This window comes from Saimiri boliviensis, chromosome 4 (genome assembly GCF_048565385.1).
Source record: "Saimiri boliviensis isolate mSaiBol1 chromosome 4, mSaiBol1.pri, whole genome shotgun sequence".
Classification (NCBI taxonomy): domain Eukaryota; kingdom Metazoa; phylum Chordata; class Mammalia; order Primates; family Cebidae; genus Saimiri; species Saimiri boliviensis.
Window position 1 is genome coordinate 158,492,769 of NC_133452.1, and position 16,225 is coordinate 158,508,993.

At 41.9% G+C, this 16,225-nt stretch overlaps 1 protein-coding gene and 1 non-coding gene across 6 annotated transcripts in view; one reads left to right on the forward strand and one right to left on the reverse strand.

The window, feature by feature from the left end:
* Positions 1-3,152: 3,152 nt before the first annotated feature.
* LOC120361168 (U4 spliceosomal RNA) lies at positions 3,153-3,293 on the reverse strand. The gene has a single exon (XR_005577518.1). It is a non-coding gene; the product is annotated as a U4 spliceosomal RNA (small nuclear RNA).
* Positions 3,294-4,376: 1,083 nt separating this feature from the next.
* CDKAL1 (CDKAL1 threonylcarbamoyladenosine tRNA methylthiotransferase) overlaps positions 4,377-16,225 on the forward strand; it is a 731,789-nt gene continuing 719,940 nt past the window's right edge. For 3 of the 5 annotated variants that reach the window (XM_003927310.3, XM_074398506.1, XM_074398507.1), the window contains exons 1-2: positions 4,377-4,488; positions 5,255-5,298. The gene's annotated coding sequence lies outside the window, so the exon portion shown is untranslated. Of the gene's footprint in view, positions 4,489-4,515; positions 4,868-5,254; positions 5,299-16,225 lie in introns of those variants that run through there. The other 2 variants (XM_074398505.1, XM_010338014.2) reach the window with 2 other exon arrangements.

Consider the following 16,225-nt stretch of genomic DNA (forward strand, 5'->3'; position numbering starts at 1 on the left):
CATGGTGGCACGTGCCTGTAATCCCAGCTACTCAGGAGGCTGAGGCAGGAGAATTGCCTGAACCCGGGAGGCGGAGGTTGCGGTGAGCCAAGATCGCGCCATTGCACTCCAGCCTGGGTAACAAGAGCGAAACTCCGTCTCAAAAAAAAAAAAAAAAAAAAAAAAAACAAAATGGGCCGGGTGAGGTGGTGTGCACCTATTAAAAAAATTAAGAGCACTTAATACTCATATTTTTCACTTTGGTTATCTATAAATAGCTTATACATATAAGTCTGTTTTAACTCCCATTCTACTAAATTTACCTAATGTTCTACATAGAAAGTTTCATGTAAATTGTTTATCATTTTTCAAGAGTGAATTAAGCACACGAATAGTTTCTCATGAAAAAGGATATTGATTCGTACAGATGTATAAGTATAATGGCTACTTGCTCAGATCATAAACTAAATCTAAAACACGTGTTCCAGCAGGCCTGGTGGCTCATGCTTGTAATCGTAGCACTTTGGGAGGGTGAGGTAGAGGATTGCTTGAGGCCAGGAATTCAAGACCAGTCTGGGCATCATAGTGAGACACTGTTGCTACAAAAAATTTTTAAAAATTGGTCGAGTGTGGTGCCATACACCTGCAGTCCCAGCTACTTGGGAGTCAGAGGCGGGAGGACTGCTCGAGCACAGGAGTTCAAGTTTCCAGTGAGCTCTGACGGTGCCACTCTTCTCCTCTGGGTGACACAGTGAGAGACCCTGTCTCCAAAAAGATAATCGTTTTTAAAAGTTCCCAATTTTTTATATTTATTTATTTTTGAGAGACGATCTCATTCTATTGCCTGGGCTGGAGTCCAGTGGTGCGATTTTGGCTCACTGCAAACTTGCCCTCCTGAGCTCAAGTGATTCTCCCACCTCAGCCTCACAAGCAGCTGGAACCACCATGTCTAGCTAATTTTTTGATTGTTTTGTAGAGATAAGGTCTTGCCATGTTGCCCAGGCTGGTATCAAACTCCTGAGCTCAACTGATCCACCGGCCTCTTCCTCCCAAAGTGCTAGGATTACAGGCATGAGTCACTGTGCCTGGCCCCAGATTTTTATAATTCTCATATTTTATTCTTGATTTCTTGGTTAGTCACTGAGAGAGAGGGTAAGAATTGTCTAACTTCTTTGTTTTCCATATTTTCTCTTCAATTTTTACTGTGAAGGCCAGCATAAAATATTGAATCAGTCACTCTGAAAGCGAACAGATTTTATTCCACTTTTTCTTGATCCCTTTTTTTCTCTCCAATGTTTTTTATCTATTTGAAATTTTGCATTATTGTTGCTTTCGTCTGAAATATTCATATAGAGTTGTTAAAACAACTGAAGTCAGACTGTGTAAGCTTCAGGTTTCTTCTCTGTTAAAGAGAACAAGATAATAATAGTCCTCATTTATAGGGTTACTTACAGGGATGTTTGTGGTTATTGGCACACATTTATAAGTGGTTTAAAAAATCTTAGCTTTATTATTATTTTATAGATTCACTTGCATTTTTAATGTTCTTAGTGTACACCAGTTGGTTTGTTTACTACCAAATATTTATAAAGCATTTATTGTTACATTGTTGGCTGAAAAAGCAATAACAAAGTAGGGTGGTGTATGTTTATGAAGCTTAAATTTAAGAAACAAAGCATAAATATATACGTATCTATACTTGAGACAGAGTTTCACAGGCTGGAGTGCAATGATGGATCTCAGCTCACTCCCACCTCCACCTCCCAGGTTCAAGCGATTCTCCTGCCTCAGCCTCCCGAGTAGCTGGGATTACAGGCATGAGCCACCTCACGCAGCTAATTCTGTATTTTTAGTAGAGACGGGGTTTCACCATGTTGGTCAGGGTGGTCTCAAACTCCTGACCTCAGGGGATCCATCTGCCTTGGCCTCCCAGAGTGTTGGGATTATGTGCATGAGCCACTGCTCTGGGCCTCACCTGGTTGTTTTTCAAAAGCTGTACAGTTACTATAAATATATTTAACCAATCCTTTATTGAAGAGCTGGAGAGGGTTTCCAGCCTTTTGCTATTATAAGGAATGCTTCAAAAAAGACTCTGGAACATAGGTCATTATGTGTACTTCTGTAAGCTAAATTCCTAGAGGTAGGGTCAGTGACTTCAAATGATTTAGAATAAAGGTGCTTAGAGAGGTTTCACCCGTTTGTTTAGTTGCTGTAGCCAAACCTTGGAAACATGCTTTCTTCCTCTCTTCTCATACTTATCAATCACCAAGTCTTGCTGTTACCTCCTTAATCTGTCCTTCCTTCCCATTCCTCACAGCCAGCAACTCAATTTAGGCTTTTACTATTTCTTCATGTCTGAAATACGGTCCTCAAAACCATTGTCGTGAGAGAATAATCTGCTTGGATACATTCATGCTGCCTACTGCGTACATTCAGGATTAAGTCTAACGTCTTTGAGCACACGAGGATCACCTTGATCTAGTCCCTGTGCTTCCCCTTCTCTGGCAGACTTCTTCCATCACCAGCTTCACTCTCTCCGCTTTTACACTGTGGAATAATTCATCGTTTTAGGCCTCCTTGCATTTGCTCTGGCTGACTCTCCAGCCTGGAATGCCTTCATCCATTTCTCTTCACTTTTGTGTTCCTGTGCCTTTATCTTTCGTAGTGATTGCTCTTCTCTACTGAAATGAATTTCCCCAAACTAGCCTGCAATTGCAATAAGGAGTACTTTTTTGTCTTTTTTTTTTTTTTTTTTTTTAGCTCTAGCGTCTATCACAGTGCTTGTGGTCATGGGGTGCGTACTCAGTAAAATTTCCTTTACTGAACTCAACTAGATCTTGGGGGAAAAGGGATGGAGTCTTTCATTCATTCTTCATCCAACATATGTTTATTGAGAAGCTATAAACATAGGCACAAGGTTATGTGCTAGGTAGTGCAATTACAACCAAGAAGATAACCAAGGGCCTACTTTCAGTCTAGTGAAAGAGATGGAATTAGATGGGTGTGGTGGTACACACCTGTAGTGCCAGCTACTTGGGAGGCTAAGGGGCATGAGAACTGCTTGAGCCCAGAAGGCAGAGGTTGCAGAACTGTGATCATGCCACTGCACTCCAGTCTGGATAACAGAAGACCATATCTCTTTTTTTCTTTTCTTTTTTCTTTTTATAATTCAGTCTCCATAGAGACTGTCAAAAATTACCAATGCTGACTATATTTCAAGTCATCATGGAGGGGTATTGGAAAAAGTTTTCAATTAGCAATAATCACGCCTTAGATAAGCCTCATGAACTATGAGACTGCCACGGAGCAACGCTAGAAGTCCGTAACTGAAAAAAAAGGTAGGGCAACATAAATACACAGTTTTAATTCAGATGGGTAAAGGCAGCAGTGGATCCCAGGGCACAGTTTAGATTATTTTATGGATATGGATACACAGAGAAAAGTGTGGCTTTTGTTTGTTTTTTTTAGAGACAGGGTCTCACTATGTTCCCCAGGCTGTTTTCAAACTTCTGAGCTCAAGAGAGCCTCCCATATCAGCCTCTTGGGTGGATGGGTGGCATTTTCATTAGATGAAACTGTACTAGGAAAGGCATCTGCAAATCAAGGTAATTGCCCCAAATCACTGTGAAACCCGAGTCAGGCATGAAACTCATGATTTCTGCCCCTTGTTCATGGCCTTTTGCCTCCTATTGCCTATACTTTTTAAAGTAAAGATATCCTTTTGGTAAACACATGGTCAAATACAGTGTCTTGGGTAATGAATAATAAAGTGGGATAACATATGTAAAGCAAGCGGGTGACAATCAGTATACTCCATCGAAGTTTTTTTCCTCAATAGGTGTCTGCTAAAGTGCCATCTAAGCTTTCCAAAACAAAAAAACCAAAAAAACCTGGGTGGGGCTAAAAGATGTCTAGTCAGCGAAATCTATCCCAGCTGACCTTTATCCTTTCCTTCCTGCTTTTTAATATTAAAGAAGAGACCCCTTTTCACAAATGATTGAGGAGGCTGGTACAATGCAGTGAGAAGAGCAAGTTCTTTGGGAATCAGACGGTGTCGGATCCAGCCCAGCGGACAGCACGACTAGTCAAGTAATTTAGGGCAAGTCCTTCCACTTCCAGTGTCCTCTTTTGTAAACTGGGAATAGTAATAATAAATAAATAGTGAAATAATGTTGATGCAAAGTACTTAACACAGCGTCAGACAGATAAGAGCTCAGGAAAAACGGGCTATTAAGCGTTTCTAGGAACCCGAGAACTTGGGGCTGTTACTTTAGTTTCTGGAATTAGAGGCACTTCAAGCGTAAACATTCCCAAACCAAGTTAAACCAGAACTAGCACTTTGCGCAATGAGGTAATTTGACCTCTTCGGGCTACCGTCGCTGCGCATGCGTAAATAAACGTGGCGGGCCGTAGGTGTCATGGCGCGCTCCATGTATAGTCTGTGCAGCTTCCGGAGAGTGGCGGCTTGATTCTCTCACTTTGGACTGGTTTTTACTTCCCAGCTTCTGGGTAAGGGTGGCGGATGGGTGCTTGTAGGGCAGGGTGTGGCCAGAGCTCCTTTTATGGCCAAGCCTTGTTTCTCCAGTTTCAGTCGTTCTCGGGCTGTTTGCTCGTCTGTTTCGTAGTTCAAAGGAAATTTGCCAGCTGGGATGGGGGAATGGGGAGGCAGATGGGGCTTCCAGGAGCGAGTTGGGTCTTCGGCCTCAGGTGCTGCTCGCCTGTTAGCCGTACTTTAGGCATCTCGTTTTTTATTGTCAGATTTAACTTCATTTGTTCTCCCACTTTATACCTTAGTGAATTTGTAGATGTTATAAGGCTTTCGCGGTTGCAGAGCTTTCCCAGAGCAGTTATCTTTAAGAATTTAAGCAAAAGTTATTGAGAAAAGCAGGTGTGTTGCTTTTTCACTTTCCGTTCTTCTTTACTCATAAAACCTTTTTCTGAATCTCGGGACACTTACCTTTCGGATGGAACGTGATCTGGATGTCTACTTAACCTTATTGACTTATTCCTGTTCTGTAGTAGTTGGTTACTCGCGCTATGCAGACGTGTTGTAGTGCTGGATATAGTATTTATTACTAAGTCCAGATACTGGTTCACAGTCATGGCTGATGTCAGCACACCTGTTGTAATCAGTAAGAATTAGAAGTAGTATGGAGCATCGTAGATCTTGCTGTATAAAGCAGTCTTTTATGGAGTCTGATTGCTTTTAAGTAAAGTTTTAAGTTTTGTGAACTTCTTGGGTGCTTGCTTTTCTTAATCAACTTCTATTTTCCAGACTCATCTTTCAAGAGGACTTTAGACTAATTGCAGATAAATAAGGTACTAATTTATCTTAAAACCTTTTACGTTTGAGTGGTGTGCATGTTTCTGCATATTAGAAAATTCGGAGAGGCAGCCTAATTACTTAGCTATTTGCCACTGTCATGTTATGGAAACACTGTTCTTTACATAGCACTAAATCAAAGAGATATTTTCATTTATTTCACTTAATCTTTCATTTTCCTTCAGCAGCATTGATCATGTCCACTTGTTTGACATGCCCTCTTTCTTTGCCTTCCATGGCCCATGGATTTTTTTCCTTCTCCGGTGGCTGCTTCTTGGAATCCATTATAAGTTATTTTCCTCTATCTGTCAGTTAAATTCGGAGTTGCTCAAGTCTTGGTCTTGTACCTTCTGCTGCCCGTGTTCTCTTTTTCTTTCCCTCTGGGTTGTGTAATCCACATGCCTGTCAACAGTTAATTTATTTTCTTGATTCTAACCATCCTAATGAGTATGAAGTGATACATCATTGTAGTTTTGATTTCATTTTCCCTGATGGCTACTGATGTTGACATCTTTTCATGTGCTTATCAGTCATTTGTGCATGTATATGTTTTTGAGACAGGGGTTCTCTGTGTCACCCAGGATGGATTGCAGTGACTCAATAATGGCTCACTGCAGCCTTGACCACCTGGTCTCAAGGGATCCCACCTCAGGCTCCCAAGTAACTGGGACTACAGGTGCATGCCACCGTGCCTGGCTAATTTTTACTTTTTCTTTTTTCTTTTTTTTTTGCTACAGATAGGGTCTCACTGTGTTGTTCAGGCTCTGGCTTTGAACTCCTAGCTTCAAGTGATCCTCCCTCCTTGACTTCCCAGTGTTGGGATTACAGGCATGAGCCACTGTACCTGGTCCATTTCTATATCTTCTTCATTTAATTTGTTTTTTGTTTTGTTGCTTGTGCTTTTTTTTCTTAACTAAGAAAGGAGGGCCTACTGTAACATCATAAAGATTTGTGCTTATGTTTTTTCCTAAGAGTTTTATAAAGTTAGCTCCTAAATTTAGGTCCATGATCCATTTTGAGTTAATTTTTGTATATGATGTGAAATAGGGCTTCAGCTTTATTCTTTGCATGTTGCTATACAGTTGTCTCAGCATCATTTGTTGAAAAAAAACCTATTCTTTCCCTGTTGAATTGTCTTGGCATCCTTGTTGAAAATCAGTTGACTAGGTTATGTATATTTGATATGCATTTTACGTGCTTTTTATGAAAGAATAATTCTGGGACAGGTGATTATCGAACTTTAAGGCAGATCAAAATTAAAGTGCCTGTTAAATATTGCTAGGTTTTACCCAAAATATCTGACTCAGGACATCTGGAGTGGGGATCAAGAGTTTTCATTTCTGGCTGGGCATGGTGGTTCATCTCTGTAATTCCAGTACTTTGGGAGACCAAGATGGGAGGATCAGTTGAGGGCGAGAGTTTGAGACCAGCCTGGACAACAAAAGAAGACCTTGTTTGTACAAAAATATTAAGAAAGAGGCCGGGCGCGGTGGATCACAAGGTCAAGAGATCGAGACCATCCTGGTCAACATGGTGAAACCCTGTCTCTACTAAAAATACAAAAAATCAGCTGGGCATGGTGGCGCGTGCCTGTAATCCCAGCTACTCAGGAGACTGAGGCAGGAGAATTGTCTGAACCCGGGAGGCGGAGGTTGCGGTGAGCCGAGATCGCGCCATTGCACTCCAGCCTGGGTAACAAGAGCGAAACTCCGTCTCAAAAAATAAAAAGAAATATTAAGAAAGAAAAAAATGTTCATTTCTAACAAGTTCCCCATGATGCTACTCCAGCTGTTGTGGAAATTACACCGTGGAAGTCGCTGGACATTGCTTTGCAACTGTGGCTGTACACATGAGAATTATCAGAAAGTTTTAAAAAGATGTTGATGCCCAGGCTCCATTCCCAGAGATTCATTGGCTAGCTTGGGGCTTAGTTGGGAATTTTCAAAAGTTCTTCAGGTGAATGGAATGAATGCTCAAGATTGAGAACCATTGCTATAGAATAGTGGTTGTTAATCAGGGATGTATAGTGGAATTACCTGGATGGTTTCTGTGTTCATGTGCTTCAGTTCTCTTGGAGATTCTAACTCAGAATGGAATCTGGAGATTTGTTATGATAAAAGCCTCCCTGATAACTCACCTATATAACTAACCACTGCTCTAGGATATTGCATCCTCCCTCCTTCTTTCATTTTCAGTATTTCCCATTTCACTGACTCTATTTTTATTCTCTTTATTAAATTTGATTTCCTCTACCTATGAGAATTTGTGTGTGTGTGTGTTTGTGTGACGGAGTGTCACTCTTGTTGCCCAGGTTGGAGTGCAATGGCACGATCTCGGCTCACTGCAACCTCTACCTCTCGGGTTCAAGTGATTCTCCTGCCTCAGCCTCCCAAGTAGCTGGGATTACAAGCATGCACCACCATGCCTGTCCAATTTTTGTATTTTTTTTTTTTTTTTGAGACAGAGTCTCGCTGTGTCGCCAGGCTGGAGTACAGTGGTGTGATCTTGGCTCACTGCAACCTCTGCCACCCAGGTTCAAGCAATTCTCCTGCCTCAGCCTCCCCAGTAGTTGGGACTACAGGTGTGCACCCCCATGCCCAGCTAATTTTTGTATTTTTTAGTAGAGACAGGGTTTCACCATGGTCTCAATCTCTTGACCTTGTGATCGCCTGCCTTGGCCTCCCAAAGTGCTGGGATTACAGGAGTGAACCACCGCACCCAGCCTGTAGTTTTAGTAGAGACGTGGTTTCTCTGTTTTCGTCAGGCTGGTCTTGAACTCCTGACCTTGGGTGATCCACCCATCTCAGCCTCCTAGAGTGCTGGGATTACAGGCCTAAGCCACCGTGCTGGGCCAAAAAATTGTTAATGATCTTTTTGCTCCATTTAGCTATTACCCCGCTTTTCTTTTATTCTCAAACTTTCATTTCCATATGAATTAATTAAAAATTTCTGAAGGCTAAACCATTCCCTCTATCAGTTTGTTCAAAGTAAAACCTTTAGCCTATTAATAGTGCTGAGTGAGATTATTTAGGTACTTGTGTATGATATGCAGCCAGATTTATGCTGCATGATAAACAATGCTGATATGCAGCCTTATATTTATCTTCTTTGAGTGAATATCTCCACGTGAAATTTCTGGCTAGAAGGATATGCATATGCTTGGTATATATTGTCAGGTTGCCCTCTAGAAGGAGCATACCAGTTTTTCTAGGCATTCAGCTGACAGAGTTTTTGTCAGCTTTTTATCACTGAGGCAGCTGAAAAATAACTTATTGTTTCAATACTTGTTAGTGTGGCTGAGCAATCTTTTCTCTCTTTTGGCTATTTGTATTTCTTAAGTGAATTGCCTGTTGTTCCTTTGCCCATTGCTTTCTGAAATATGGTTGCTTCTTAGTGTCACATTAGATTCTTGCATTGTTTGTACTCTGTGAGCAAGGCAAAGCCATAGTGCGAAGAGCATGGTATTGAGAGAAGGCCTAGATTCTAACTTCTAGCTCTGTCAGTGTACAAATCCGTTTGCTTCAGTGGACTCCAATTCTGTAAAATAAGAAGCTTAGGCCGGGCGCAGTGGCTCACACCTGTAATCTCAACACTTTGGGAGGCCAAGGTGGGAGGTCAAGAGATGGAGACCTTCCTGGCCAACATGGTGAAACCCCACCTCTATTAAAAATACACAAAATTAGCCAGGTGCGGTGGTGCGTGGCTGTAATCTTAACTACTTGGGAGACTGAGGCAGGAGAATCGCTTGAACTGGGAGGTGGAGGTTGCAGTTAGCTGAGATCATGCCGCTGTACTCCAGCGTGGCGACAGAGCAAGACTTCGTCTCAAAAAAAAAAAAAAATGGCTAGCAACTTCTACTTCTCTAATGATATGGGATGTTCAGTAGATCTATACACACTTGTGTATGGGATGGCAAAATTGTGTAATGAAAAAATATGGCTTTTAATTAATGTTATTTAATTATAATCCGTCAGCAGTTACTTTGGCATTCCAAACGCACTACCTGGTCCTAACCTTTCCCATTTAATTATTTCATGGAATAGTGGTGACAGAAGAAATCCGAGGGGTTGGACATTTACTTCCGCTTCCCACTCAGTGTAAGAATTTCCTCCTATGGCATAGAAAGGCTAGGTAAATTCAACTTACACATTGTAGTCATTCATTTAATCAGTAACTATTGTGTGCCTGCCGTGTGTTAGGCAGTGTTGGAGGTGTTGTAAAGACGGTGCTGAAAAGGAGATGATGCTTTTGTGCTTAGGAAGCTTACATTGTGGGCTGGGCGCAGTGGCCCACTTGTGTAATCCAGCACTTTGGGAGGTTTAGGCGGGTGGATCACCTAAAGTTGGGAGCTCGACATCCTGATCAACATGGAGAAACCTCATCTCTATTAAAAATACAGAATTAGCTGGGTATGGTGGTGCAATGCCTGTAATCCCAGCTCAGCTACTTGGGAGGCTGAGGCAGGAGAATCAGTTGGACCGGGAGGTGGAGGCTGTGGTGAGCCAAGGTTGTGCCATTGCACTCCAGCCTGGGCAGCAAGACCAAAACTCCATCTCAAAAAAAAAAAAAAAAAAAAAAGAAGTTTACATTTTAATGAAAAAGATACGTATGTGGTTGTCAGGTAGGTAAGTGCCATGAAGAAGCATGAAACAAAAGCAGGGTTAGAAGCAGTGAACGTGTGGGGTGCTTGGGCAGCGTGGTTATTTTAGATGAGGGAGTAGGAAAGGCCTCTCTGAGGAGGTGGAGTTTGAGTGAAGAAGTGGGCAGGAAGACATACTTCTCTGAGGACTGATGCTCCGCAGAGGAATAGCAAGTATGAAGGCTCCTCAGTCAGAATCTAATTTGGCATACCCAGAAGACCTATATACTGCCCGATTGTATAGTCTACAGTAAAAGTATTGAGAACCTGCAGTGTGCTAGACATAGTTCTAAGTGCCTGGGATCCAACAGTGAATACCTCACACAAAAACCTTTCCCCTCACTGAGTATGTATTCTAGTTAAAAAAATCATTAAAACGTTGGAAGCAGATGATTAAGTGCTGCAGTTTAAAAAGAGGCAGGAAAGGGGGATAGGAAGAGGGTATGTGGTGAAGTGGGGATGTTGCTTGGGAAGTCCCCTCTTGTTCAACTTGAGCCAAGTCCTTCAGGGCTTGAACGAGTGAGCTGTTCAGGTGTCTGGAGCAAGAGCGTTCCAGGCGAGAATAAGACTGTGAAATAATTGCATGTCTAGTGGGTATGAAATAACAAAGAAGCCTGCATGACCAACGGGAGACTGGCAGCAAGAGGGGACAGATGCAGCAGGAAGCTGATTATATGTGTCACTGCAGAGCTTTGTAGTGATTTTGGCTTTTTCCTCTGATACCGAATACCACTAGAAGGGCCTGATTGAGAAGCTTGGGGTGAACTTAGGTTTTAAAGGGATCCCTGACTTCTGTGCTGAAAATGTTCTTGGAGAATCAAGGATAGAAGCAAGGATACTAGGGATTGCAATAATCCAGGCAAGAGTTGATGTTGGTTTGGACCGAGAGTATAACAGTGGGTATGGTCACAAATAGATTCTCAATGTATTTTGAAGGTACAGCCAATAGGACGTTGTTGATTGATTGGATTTAGGGAGAAGGAAAGAGGGGCGTGCAGGAGTTTTGGCCTGAGCAGGTAGAAGGCTGGGACTGCCTTTAAATGGAATGGGAGGAGTGAGAGGATCTGGTGAGGTAGGGAGATGAGGAATTCTGTTTTAACTTTTTCAGTTTGAAGTAATTATTAGACAGTCAAGCAGTGGCATGGAATAGGCAGTTGGGTGTCTGAGTCTGAAGTTTGAGGGAAGAATGGGACTGGTTATATAAGGACATTCGTAGTTGATATTTCAAGGCCGTGGGACTGGATGAGGTCACCGAGGGAGTGCCTGAAACTAGAGAAGAGTTCCTGTAACAGAGCCATGGGGGCATTCTGATGGCGAGAAGTTGGAGAGATGAGAAGAGACTGGACTAGGAGAGTGTGGCGTCCTGGAAACTGGTCAGGTTTCTTCTGCAGTTCTTCCGTTTTTAATAATGCACACTGCGAATCAGTAAGGAGGCAGAATTTTCTAAATGTATTTTACCACAGAACCTTTTTTTTTTTTTCCAGATAGGTAATAATTAGAACCAATTTGGGAAAGACTAACCTGGCTCATTTCACCCTACCTAGATGGCTGAGTTGGTCAGGGCTCTTTTTTGCAAGAACAGAATACCCACCTCAAACTGATTCAAGCCACAGGCTCTCGTGACTGGGCAGAGCAGGGCTGCCTCTGGCCTCAGGCATTTGTTGGATTCAGATGCTCAAATAATGTCAGTATGGTTCTTTATCTTTCTAGCTCTCATTAGGCTTCATCCTTTAAGTAGGCTTCCTCCCTGTGGCGGGCACAATGGCTCTGGGGTCCTGAAGTTGACATCCTCCTAACTTAGCCACTTGAGTGACAAGAGCAACTATCTTCTGTTAGCATTGATGGAATCCTCACAGTGACTGTTACTGGCTAGGCTTCTCGTGACAGACCCTGAGCTGGTCCTTGTGGCCAGGAGGTTAGGTTACCCTGGCAAGCTTAGGTCATGTGCCCCATTTGGTGTCTAGGGAAAGGGAAGTCTGTGATTGACAGTCTCACCATGACTATGTGATATGTATGTTAAGTGTAATCCAACCAGTCCCTCAATGATTGTTAGTTGGTTAATTTCTCATTTTTTGTTCTTACTGACAATATAAAGCTAGCTGAGATTTGAACATAAGTTTTCCGGATTCCCAGTGCATAATTTGTCATAGTTGTAATGAGTACATTACACAGTAAAGGAGCCTGGCTGCAGCCGCTCTGTTAATTGGATGATGTGAATGGAAGGATGGGGATCCAGCCAATGAGAAGGAAAGCTCATCAGAAAGCTTCAAGGACAACTGAGACAATGTAAGATCCGTAACACTGCAACTCGGAGGAGGAACGAACAGTGGTCGTTCGACATGCATGTGCTAAGTGGGTAGTGGAGTACCACACAGTGTGTGGGCTTCAGCTCCTCTGCCACGGAATCCTCGTTTAGCTTCTTTGGGCAAGTATTTCTGTTTGCTTATCTTTAAAGTGAGGATGATAATACTGTCTACCTCCTAAGAGTTGCTGTGAATGTTGATAAGATGACCCTATAAAGGACTTCCTTTGTGACTGGAAACAGTATTAGTCGTAGGACTATCAGTATGTATGCAAGAGTGTGTTCTTCCCGCCCAATTTTTCTTAATTATTTTATTCTAACATAATTACAGCTTTACCTGCAGTTGCAAAAGTTAGGCAGAGATCCTTGTACACTTTACCCAGATCTCCCATTGGTAACATCTTGAAAAACTACAGTGCAATACAGTGTCACAACCTGGATATTGACAGTGGTAACAGCCAGGATACAAAACATTTCCATCACCACAAGGATCCCTCCTGTTGCAGTTTTTTTTTTTTTTTTTTTTTTTTTTTGAGACAGAGTTTTGCTCTTGTTACCCAGGCTGGAGTGCAATGAGGCGATCTCGGCTCACCACAACCTCCGCCTCCTGGGTTCAAGCAATTCTCCTGCCTCAGCCTCCTGAGTAGCTGGGATTACAGGCATGCGCCACCATGCCCAGCTAATTTTTTTGTATTTTTAGTAGAGACGGGGTTTCACCATGTTGACCAGGACGGTCTCGATCTCTTGACCTCGTGATCCACCCGCCTCGGCCTCAAAGAGTGCTGGGATTACAGGCGTGAGCCACCGCGCCCAGCCCCTGTTGCAGTTTTATAGTCATACCCATTCTCCTCTCACCCTCATCTTTTTTTAATCTCTGGCAACTACTATTCTGTTCTCCATTTCCATAATTTTCTCATTTCAAGTATGTTATATAAAAGTGATCATGCAGAATATAACCTTTTGGGATTGACTTTCTTTATTCAACATAATTCTCTGGAGAGTTGTCCAGCTTGATGCATGTATCAATAGTACATTCCATTTTATCGCTGAATAGTATTCCATGGTATGGATATACCACGCTTTGTTTAACCCTTCGCCTTTTGAAACGCATCTAGGTGGTTTCCAGATTTAGGCTATGACAAAGAAAGCTGCTGTAAACATTTAGGTTTTTTTTGTTGGAATACAAGTCTTTATTTTTCTTGGATAATTGCTGAGGAGTACAATTGCTGGGTTGTGTCATAGTTGTATGATTTGTTTCAGAAAATACCAGACTGTTTACCGGAGTGGCTGTACCGTTTCTCGTTCCCTCCAGGACTATATGAATGACATAGTTTCTTTGCATCCCTGCCAGTGTTCGGTGGTTTCACTGCTGTCTGTTTTATCCATTCTGAAAGGTGTATGCTGATATCTCATTGTGGTTTTAGTTTCCGTTTCTGTGGTGACTAATATTGAATCTCTTTTCATGTGCTTGTGTGCCCACTGTATATTCTCTTGGAATGTCTTTTCTCTATTTTCTTTTTACGTGTATGTTTTGACATGAGTCCTTTGTCAGATACGTGGTTTGCAATTACTTTCTTCCACTCTGTAGACTTTTCAGCCTCTTAAAAGGATCTTTCTTAAAAGTTTTAAATTTTAATGACATTCAGTTTATTAATTTTTCTTTTTAAGGGTTGTGCTTTTGCTGTCACACCTAAGGAACTTTTTACCTATTCCTAATTCCAGAAGATTTTGTCCTGTGATTTTTTTTTTCTAAAAGTTTTATAATTTTGTGTTGTTTTTTTTTTGAGATGGAGTCTTGCCCTGTTGCCCAGGCTGGAGTGCTGTGGCGTGGTCTCGGCTCACTGCAACCTCTGCTTCCAGGGTTCAAGTCATTCTCCTGCCTCAGCCTCCCAAGTAGTGGGGACTACAGGCACCTGCCACCACACCCAGCTAATTTTTTTGTATTTTTAATACAGACAGGGTTTCACCATGTTGGCCAGGCTGGTCTCAAACTTCTGACCTTGTGATCTACCCACCTCGGCCTTCCAAAATGCCGGGATAACAGGAGTGAGCCGCTGCACCCAGCCAATTTTACGTTTTAGTTTTTTTTTTTTAGACAGAGTCTTGCTCTGTTACCCAGGCTGGAGTGTAGTAGCACGATCTCACCTCACTGCAGCCCCCATCTTCCAGGTTCAAGCAATTCTCCTGCTTCAGCCTCCTGAGTAGCTGGGATTACAGGTGTGTGCAACCACACGTAGTTAACTTTTGTATTTTTAGTAGAGACAGGGTTTCACCATGTTCGCCAGGCTGGTCTCAAACTCCTGACCTCAATCAATCCACCCACCTCAGCCTCCCAAACTACTGGGATTACAGGTGTGAGCCACTGAGCCCAGCCTATGTTTTACATTTAAGTCTATGATCCATTTTGAATTAATTTTTGTATAAGGTGCAAGATTTATAGGTCAGGGTTCACTTTTTGCCTGTAAGTGTCCAATTGCTCTAGCATGAATTGTTTAAAAGGCAGTCTTTCCTCCATTTAATTGCTTTTGTGAAATGTTTGTATAGGTCTGTTTCTGGGTTTTCTGTTATGATCTGTTGATCTGTGTTTTCATCCCTCTATCAGTACCACAATCTCAATTATAGCTATCTAGTAAGTCTTAAAATTGGGCAGACCAGTTCTTCTCTCAACATTGTTTTAAATATATTAGTTTCTTTACATATCCGTATACAATTTCAGACACTCTGCCTACAAAAAATCTTGTGCGATTTTGACAGGGATTATTTTAAGTTTGTTTATCAGTTTGATCTCGATTGACACTGCAGAACTTCATTACTGGTCGGTTGGTTGGTCTGAATGTTCAGGATCCCTCTGTGGCCTTCTCTGATTCTACCCCAGTGGAGTGTGTTGGGGTGCTTGATTGTAGGTGAAAGTCAAAGCTCCCCACTTGGCCTTTGCGGCTTGCCTGGGGATGGGATTACAGTTTTGTTGGTTAGTGTGTGTGTGTGTTTGGCTAGAGTAGAATGATTGTTATCTAAAAATGTTCTGTCTTCCTAGGCTGCCTTTTGTATAGTTCTTTAACGAGAAAGCAGGCGTTTATTGGGGGGTTTTATTGTCAGCATCTCTTGCCATTTCTGGTTTGCTGGCATCTTTAGTCCCATGTCCGAGCTACAGGAGGCAAAAGAAAGCCCAAGGAACTCATCATCATATTCCTGGGGTCCTGAGTTTCGTAGCCAGTCCGCCTTCTTCTTTTTATCTTTCAGGGTCTTCTTATGCTTGTTTTATATATAATGTCCAGAGTTTTGTTTGTATTTTGCTGGAGGGGCAGGGAAAAATGTGTTTATCTTCTTGCAAGCTGTGTCTACATTTTCTTCTTTTAATTATAAAAATTTTGAATATTTAGAAAAGTAGTATAGGATAATGAACATCAACCTACCTATTTTCTAGTTTTAAGAGTTGTAAATACTTTTTAGTATATCTTAATCTATTTTTCTTTTCTTTTTTTTTTTTTTTTTTTTTTTGAGATGGAGTTTCACTCTGTCACCTAGGCTGGAGTGCAATGGTGCACTCTTGACTCACTGCAACCTCCGCCTTCTGAGTTCAAGCAGTTCTCTTGTCTCAGCCTCCCAAGTAGCTGAAAGTACAGGCATCTACCACCACACTTGGTTTATTTTGTATTTTTAAGAGACAAGGTTTCACCATGTTGGTCAGGCTAGTCTCAAACTCCTGACCTCAAGTGATGCGCCCACCTCAACTTCCCAAGTGCTGGGATTACAGGCATGAGCCACTGTGCCCAGCCAGTGTATATTTTCTGAGGTGCTTTTAAAGTAAATTAGAAATATAATGAAATTGCACTTTTAAATATTCAATATGCATCTCTAAAAAATAAAATTTTTGAATATAAGGGCAATACTTTTAGAGTGATTTATAGTAACATCTTCGTATTATCTAATATCCAGCTCATATTCTGATTTTCCTAGTTATTCCCAAAATTTTTTATAGCTT